Raw genomic sequence first — 7,957 nt, 5'->3', positions numbered from 1 at the left:
GGATACTCAGGAAGTCTCAGACTGTGTCCGGTCTGGGAAGACAGAGGAGGAGTCAGACAGGGACTCAGACGTAGGATCTGAGTGCTCTAGTCAAGTGAAAAGAGACAGGTCAGATGTCCGTGAAAATACAAGGGCACAAGAGCAGCCAGCATTTAGCAACAGAGTATTGAGGGAACAGGCAGAAAACCTAGGGGGAGGTGGATGTGCTAAACCCGTCACACCAGGGAGAGAGCTAGGCCTCAGCGGCCGGACGCAGAAGAAAGTAGAGGTGCTGGGCCAGTTGTTAGGGTTACTTGAGGAGGAGGAGACAGAAGTGGCCCTACAGATAGACGGACTCAGCGAGGAATACATAGAGGGACTGCCAGGCCCGTCTGGAAATAGTTACGGCCTGCGCTCCAGAGGCAAGCAGCTCGCCCTATTGAGGGGAGCAGGCAATGGAAGGGAAAGGTATAAACCTTTCTCTATAGGAGATGTGCAGGCCTTGGCAGATAAAATGCCCCCCCACCAGCAGAGGGGGGAGGACAGTGGATGGAGAAGTTAGACCAACTCACTCAGGGCATGATGCTTGCACTGGGAGATTTCCGGGCGGTGGCAGCCCGCTGCTTGACTAAACATTCCCTACAGGGCGTAGAAGACAGAGCAGGGACTATTACATATGCAGACATATGGTGATGCACTTGGGTGACGCCATGCGGGAGATGTTCCCCGCCCCTAGTGGAGCAGCCGTCCCAAAGTTTACATGGGATCCTAAGGTTCACCCTAGAGAATATTTGGATAAATGTAAAGAGGATTGGACCCGTCGAACCGGGTGCCACCCGGGGCAGGAAGGGGTGCAGTGGGAGTGGTTTAGGCGGGCAGTAATGGAGGGGGTCCCAGAGGCAGTTAGGTCAGCTATACTGGGCAACCCGGAACTCCCGGGAGCAGACTCCCATGTGTGGGACGGGCATGTAGTACACCATTTGCAGAGGGCACAAGAGGAAGCAGAAAAGGAAAAGAGTAACCTTAAGGAATTACAGACACAATTACTGAAGCTGCAGGTGGGCGAAGCGAGGCAAAAGGCTAATGAAGCTAAAAGGAAAGAGCAGGGAAAGCAGATGGTGGCGGGGGTGTCCCCAGGGGACGTTTGTGGTGTCTTCTTCCGTTCCAGTGAACCTCCTGGGACGGGACATGCTGGTGAAGCTGGGGGCCTCGATCCTGTGTAGTGCAGACGGACTGGTGGTGACCCTGCCGGAGGGCACTCGCCTGCGGTGCGACGCCCGCACCGCGGGCACGGGACAGTGGCTGGTACAGCCGGTCCAGAGTCAGGCCCTAGCAGACATCTATTGGGGCCTACTAGAACCCAGCCTGACTGGCATCCTGGTGGCCTACTCAGCGTGCCGGCCCTGGATCTCGCTCCTAGAGCCCTATGTGCCCCCACCTGACCCTCCTCATATGACCCTTTCCTACAACAGGGATAGTACTGATTTGTATGAGGAACTGTTTGTTGAGCAACTAGAAGGCCAGCAGTGGCAAGTTGCCTCTGAGAACTTATATGTGGGTCCCGAAGGGGTAGCCTCAGCCACACTGCTCACCCCAGAACAGCTGCCCTGGTACATGATGGGACAGGAAGCTGTCCCACATGTCTCTCTGGCCCTCCATCCCAAACACCAGGCCAAGGATTTGGGCCCGATGGTGAAACGGGCCAGAGAAACTGAGGACTGGGTACAGACCCAGATCCCACAGGTCTCCTTCTCGCCCTCCTGCAGTACCTATCGCATACAGGTCACAACACAGGACACAGCCCTCCTGCAACATGAGCAGATAGCTAGAGATCACGGGTGTGAAAAGATGGACCACCCAAAGGCGGCGGCCCTTCTGGCGTCTCTGCCAGATTCGCTGTGGTCCACCAGCCCCACAGATGTAGGTCTAATATCCTGCACGCCAGTGCAGTTCCAACTTCGATCAGGGGAGGGTCCCCTCTGGCTCAGACAGTACCCGCACAAGCCGGCGGCGGAGGAAGGTTTAGCTGGAACACCCCCATCCTCCCAGTGGCAAAACCCGGCACAGGCAAATATCGGATGGCCCACGACTTACGTGCCATAAACAACCTCCTGCTGACCCCTACTGTTCCAGTTCCAAACCCATATGTTGCCCTAACTAATCTGACCCCGCAACAAAAATGGTTCACATGCATTGATCTAGCAAATGCTTTTTTCTGTTTGCCCCTAGCAGAGGAGTGTAGGGACATATTCTCATTCACTTACAGGGGCTGCCAGCTGCGGTACACCCGCCTGCCTCAAGGGTTTGCCCTTTCTCCAGGTATCTTTAACCAGGTCCTGAAGCAGGCTTTGCAGGGGTGTCCTCTCCCGGACGGTGTCATCCTTGTCCAATACGTGGACGATCTTTTGATTGTGGCCCCAACAGCGGAGGCGGCCCTACAGGCCACCCAGTCAGTGCTGCGCCTTCTGTCAGAAAAAGGCTTTAAGGTCAGTAAAGACAAATTGCAGATTGCTAGGACAGCAGTGACCTTCCTAGGACGAGTGTTGTCGGGGGCAGGAACAGGCCTCTCCCCAGCTCATCGGTCGGCTATCTTGCATTACCCAAAGCCCATCACAGTAAAAGACATGTTATCTTTCCTAGGGCTCACAGTTTACAGTCGCACCTACATTCCAGATTACACGGGACTTATGGTGCGTTCGTTTTTCTCTCGGAACTCGGAAATTCCGAGTTGAGTGACATCACGTCCGACATTCTCCCGTTCGAGCTACCCACATCTCGGAACAAACATGGCTGCCTCCATGAACACATTGCTGTGTGTTGTTGCTTTATATTTTAGCAGATTTGGAGTTTTCCAAATGGAGAAATGGAGATTTTTCCAAGAGACAAACAAGAAACACGAACCAGTCAAACCACATTAAAAGCTTTATAAAATATTTTAGTACATTCATAGCGATATTCTTTTTTCGATCGGTAAACAAACTACAAACAAACCAAGTCGCCATGTTGAAATTACGTCACAGGGGCAACTCGGGCAACAAAATCTGGTCCGACTTCAACGTCATAAAAGGGGCGTGTTTCCGACGGGAAGTGACGTTTTTCGTGACGTTTCGTGACGTTTTCATCCGAGTTCCGACTTGGAGAGAAATAATCGAACGCACCATTACACAGCCCCTGAGGGCGCTTGTCCGAGAACACGGCCTACGTAACCTCAGGATGCCCCTTAACTGGGACCAAGCATCTGAGGAGGCGTTTATCACCTTAAAGCAGAGGCTAGCACAGGCCGCGGACCTAGCCCTTCCAGATTACTCTCTCCCGTTTCACTTGGATGTTTCGGAAACAGGAGAGGTCGTCAACGGCATCCTGTTTCAGAAAAAAGGGGGGGAGAGGAGAGTGCTGATGTACGTCAGCATAAAACTCGATACTACAGAAAAAAGACACCCCGCATGCACAAGGCACGTGGCGGGAGTGGCCAAAATTATTCAGAAAACAGCACACATAGTGATGGGACATCCGCTGCACATTCTGACCTCGCACAGTGTGGTGGCTTATGTGAATTCACAGACGTTTACCATGACGTCACTCAGGCAACAGAGACTTAGTAAAATACTAGAGGCACCTAATCTGAATTTTTCTCACGAAGGGATCAACATGGCAGACCACATGAGCGGGGGAGAACCACACGAGTGTGAGTACCGAGTTCAGAAGGAGGAGAAAGCCAGACCAAATAGAGAAAACAGACGATTGGTGTTGTTTTAGAACAGACACAGGAGGTTTGCAGGCAGGGTATGCAGTGGTGGCCAGACAAGGCCAGGATTATGTAACCTTGAAGGCAGACAGACTGGGGGGAGCCCAGTCAGCCCAGAGAGCCGAGGTGATAGCGGTTATCGAGGCCCTGAAATTAGCAGAAGGGAAAGAAGTTACCATATACTCAGACTCAGCATATGCTGTAGGCGCAGTGCATGTGGAACTCAGCCAATGGCTGAGGGCAGGATTCTTGACCGCGGGAAACAAGCCAATAAAACACGAAGCAGAAATGAGGGAATTGGCAAAGGCCTTGATGCTTCCCAAAAGAGTGGCAGTGGTCAAGTGCAAGGGACATGAAGGGTCAGGAACAATGGTAGCGAAAGGAAATCAGGCCGCAGATGAGGAAGCAAAGAGGGTCGCAAGGTACGTGGTGTCCAAACAGATGATCACGGTAGAGGAGGAAGTTCACCAGAATTACCGACTGACCCTAGAGAAAGTTAAGCATGAACAGGACAAGGCCTCCCCAGAGGAGAAAACGATGTGGAGAGAGAAAGGGGGGCACAAGAGTAAGGCAGAGTAAGGAAGGGAAGCCAGCCCTTCCCCCAGGCCTTCGCCAGACAATCTTGGCAGAAGCCCACGGGGTGGGTCATGCAGGGGTGAGACAAATGTTAGAGAATCTGACAAGCTGGTGGCATCCATTTGGATATGTACGGAGTTGCGCTACCTGTACCTTGTATAACTCGCGACCCACAATCAGGCCTGAGAAAGGGCAGTTTCCAATGTGCACCAGGTCAGGGGAAGAAATCATTATAGATTATACAGACATGGTGATTCCAGTGAGAGGGTTCAGATATGTGTTGATGTGTGTGGACGCATTCTCTGGGTGGCCAGAAGCATGGCCCACAAAGAAGGAGGATGGGGTATCCGTGATAAAGTTTCTGATTAATCAGTATATACCACGACACGGGTTTCCCAACAGGATACGGTCAGACAATGGGTCCCACTTTAAGAACGAGGACCTCCGGACGGTAGAGAAAGCGTTGGGATTGAGACATGTGTTTGGAACTGTGTATCATCCGCAGTCCCAGGGAAAAGTGGAGCGAATGAACCAAACAATAAAACAAAAATTGGCAAAAATCTGCGCGCAGACCAAAATGAATTGGGTTGACGCTTTACCACTGGCAATGATGTCAGTGAGGTGTTCCATAAACAGGGGGACCGGGTTCACCCCCTTTGAGCTCCAGACAGGCAGGCAGTTCCCAGGACCCCAGAAAGGGTTAACCTGGACCCTCGACGAGGAGGGGGAGCAAAATCCTAGGGCATATTATGATTGTTTGCAAGGTCTCGTTGCAGATTTCTCTAAACAGATCCAGGAGGCGAGACCAGAGAACCAGCCAGCCAAACCACACACGGCGGAGTGGGTCCTCCTGAAAGTCATCAAACGGAAGTGGTCAGAGCCCAGGTGGACGGGCCCCTTCCAGGTCACTGAGAGGACGTCACACGCGGTTCGTCTGAAAGGCAAAGGCGACACGTGGTTTCACTGGAGCCAGTGCACGGCTGCGGAGGAGCCAGGGAGAACCACGGCAGAGATCCAGGAGGCCCTGAGGGAAGGAATCCAGAGCGTCAGTTCGGCTGAACTAGACGCAACTCAGGTCTCAACAGAAGGGGCAGAATAATCCCCTGACCTGAGCAACCAGAGCAGGGTAGTCCACCCCTGCTCCAACGACCAGAAAGAACAAAAGCACCTCATCCATCGCCAGACAACACTAGGACCAGGATGAAGATCAAGATAAAAAGGGGAATGTTGGGGGAAACAAGTGTGTTATGTGTGATGCTTAAAATGCTTAAAGTGTTAATGATTAGTGGTTTGTGAGCCATGCCAGCCATGGACCCCGAAGGGGGGCCGCGCCTGTGGCGGGCTGGGAGTGGAATTTCCCTGAAGCTCAGGGTTTTTGCCCTCCTTCCTAGGCTGGATGGACAGGATTGTGTGTGGAAGTCTTTGGAGTCCGAAAAGGGGGGAGTGTGCACTATGTTCGGGGAAGTATGCTGTACTTACATTCCCAATAACACAGCACCAGACGGCTCAGTGACCAGGGCACTCGAGGGTCTCCGGACCCTCTCCAGAACGATGCATGCACACTCCGGGATCAATAACATCTGGGATGCTTGGCTGACCTCAGCGTTCGGACAGTGGAAAGGCTTAATGGGCTCGCTTTTATTATCCTTTGCTACTTTTGCTGTGATTTTAGTTACTTGCGGGTGTTGTTGTATTCCCTGCCTGCGCGCACTGTCAGTTCGTCTCATCACTACCGTGATAGAGATGCGGGATGGCACCTATGCGCAGATGATCCCTCTCCTGCCTGTCAGGCTGGAGAGGGGCAAAGGTCATTTGGACAGCTTTGAACTACGACTCCCCCGCCAATAGGGTGATCTCCTTGCGGAGACCAAAAGGGGGAATGCAAAATTTCATAAATAAGGGAAAATATTACTAATCAGCATAATCAGGGTGATCTCCTTGCGGAGATCAAAAGGGGGAATTGAGGGAATAATTAATAAAATAAAGGGAATGATTCTATAATGCTGTAACTAATCAAAACGAGAACTGACTGGCGCGCCGGCAAGGCAAGGCTACCTAATCGGAACAGATAGGGAGGGCGACAGAGAATATCAGCGGCCCCCTACTTATCTTTTAGCCTTCCAGAAGGACAACTACGAGTCGGCTGGAATCACACATGTGGTTGTCACGTACACGGAAGGTACCAAGAAAGGGGGGGGGGGGGGATGCCCAAAGGGCTTTAAAAGGGATACAGCTGATACATATGGCAGAGCCTCCTCCTGTACATGCTGAATGTATGTCAGACGGCCGCTCCCTGATTATAATCAGTCAAGACAATAAACCGATGATTTGCTACTTCTCCCCGTGTCAGCTGTGAATCTCTTCTCATCCACGGACCCGGTGGAGACGCCATGCTCCAACACCAGGTAGCACACCATAGGAGAAGTAGGGGAAATAAAATGTGCAATTAGCAAAAGTAGGGAAGACTAAAGGCAGTACAAATGGTTAGGTAAGTGCAGTATGTACTGTAAGCGCTGGCAGATAAGGCTATGGCAGCATAATTAGGAGGGAGAGGCAGGTGGGAATGCAGGCATGGGCAGTCCCTGAAACGTCAACACTCCAATTCCACAAGGGAGTGTGAAACTAGAGTGACAGCACTGACAGTTCAGTTCATCCAAAGCCAATAGCACCGATCCCCACCCAGCTCTACACCTCACACTACAGGTCTAACTGGGAGAGAGCAATTAACTAGAGCTAGAACTAGAGTCCCTATAAGCTAGACTAAACAAGTGTGTTTTTAGCCTAGAATTGAATATTTTGAGACTGAACATATGAGCTGTTTGGAAATTATTTAAAATGAAATGAAAGGTTATTCATCTCCTTTCCCCTTCAACAAAATCCCCCTAAGATGTTAACTGAATGTTTTGGGTATGAATGCTAGGATTCTGTGTAACATCACGACTGCAGCCCTATCGTCACTTACACCCAAGAAGGAATACTGTTGGTCTCTATTTATAATCTTTAGGAGAGCCTTCATTTTAATACATGATAAAAGTATATTGATATAAATGGTATTGTGTTATCATTTAGAAAATATACTGATCACTGGAAACTTCCATTGTGTTGTGGCTCACTTTCATCGTGTGTGCTGCAAGTTGATTCGCAGAATTTGTTGTGTTGCATATGTTTTCAGAATTTGTAGCACCTTGACACTTAGACCACCGTAGTGACCCCTACCTATCCACTACTGTCACGACAGTGTGGCATGGCGCAGGCAGGAAAAAGGTGCCAATGCACTAGTGGCTCTGAGACACAAGGGGGTTAATTATAAACTATAAACTATAAGCACTGGGTAAAGCTACAAATACAAGGGCCACTAGGGGTCAAAAACAAAGCAAAATGGGGAAAACAACAAACTACAAGAAAAACAAGGTCCAGGAACAATTACAAATAAGGAAGAAGCTAATCTCGAACTCATGAGCAAAAGGCATATAATCACATGCTTATCCCATAGAGCAGTGTTTCTCAACCTAGTTCTCGGGGAAACACGGACAGTCCATGTTTTTGCTTCCTCCCAGCGCATCTGTACCAGGTATTCGGTGTTCCAGATTGACTGGAAGCTGGGAGGGAGCAAAACCATGGACTGTCTGGGGTTTCCCGAGGACTGGGTTGCGAAAC

Source organism: Paramormyrops kingsleyae, chromosome 15 (assembly GCF_048594095.1).
Source record: "Paramormyrops kingsleyae isolate MSU_618 chromosome 15, PKINGS_0.4, whole genome shotgun sequence".
NCBI lineage: Eukaryota > Metazoa > Chordata > Actinopteri > Osteoglossiformes > Mormyridae > Paramormyrops > Paramormyrops kingsleyae.
Note: the sequence above shows the minus strand (reverse complement) of the source record.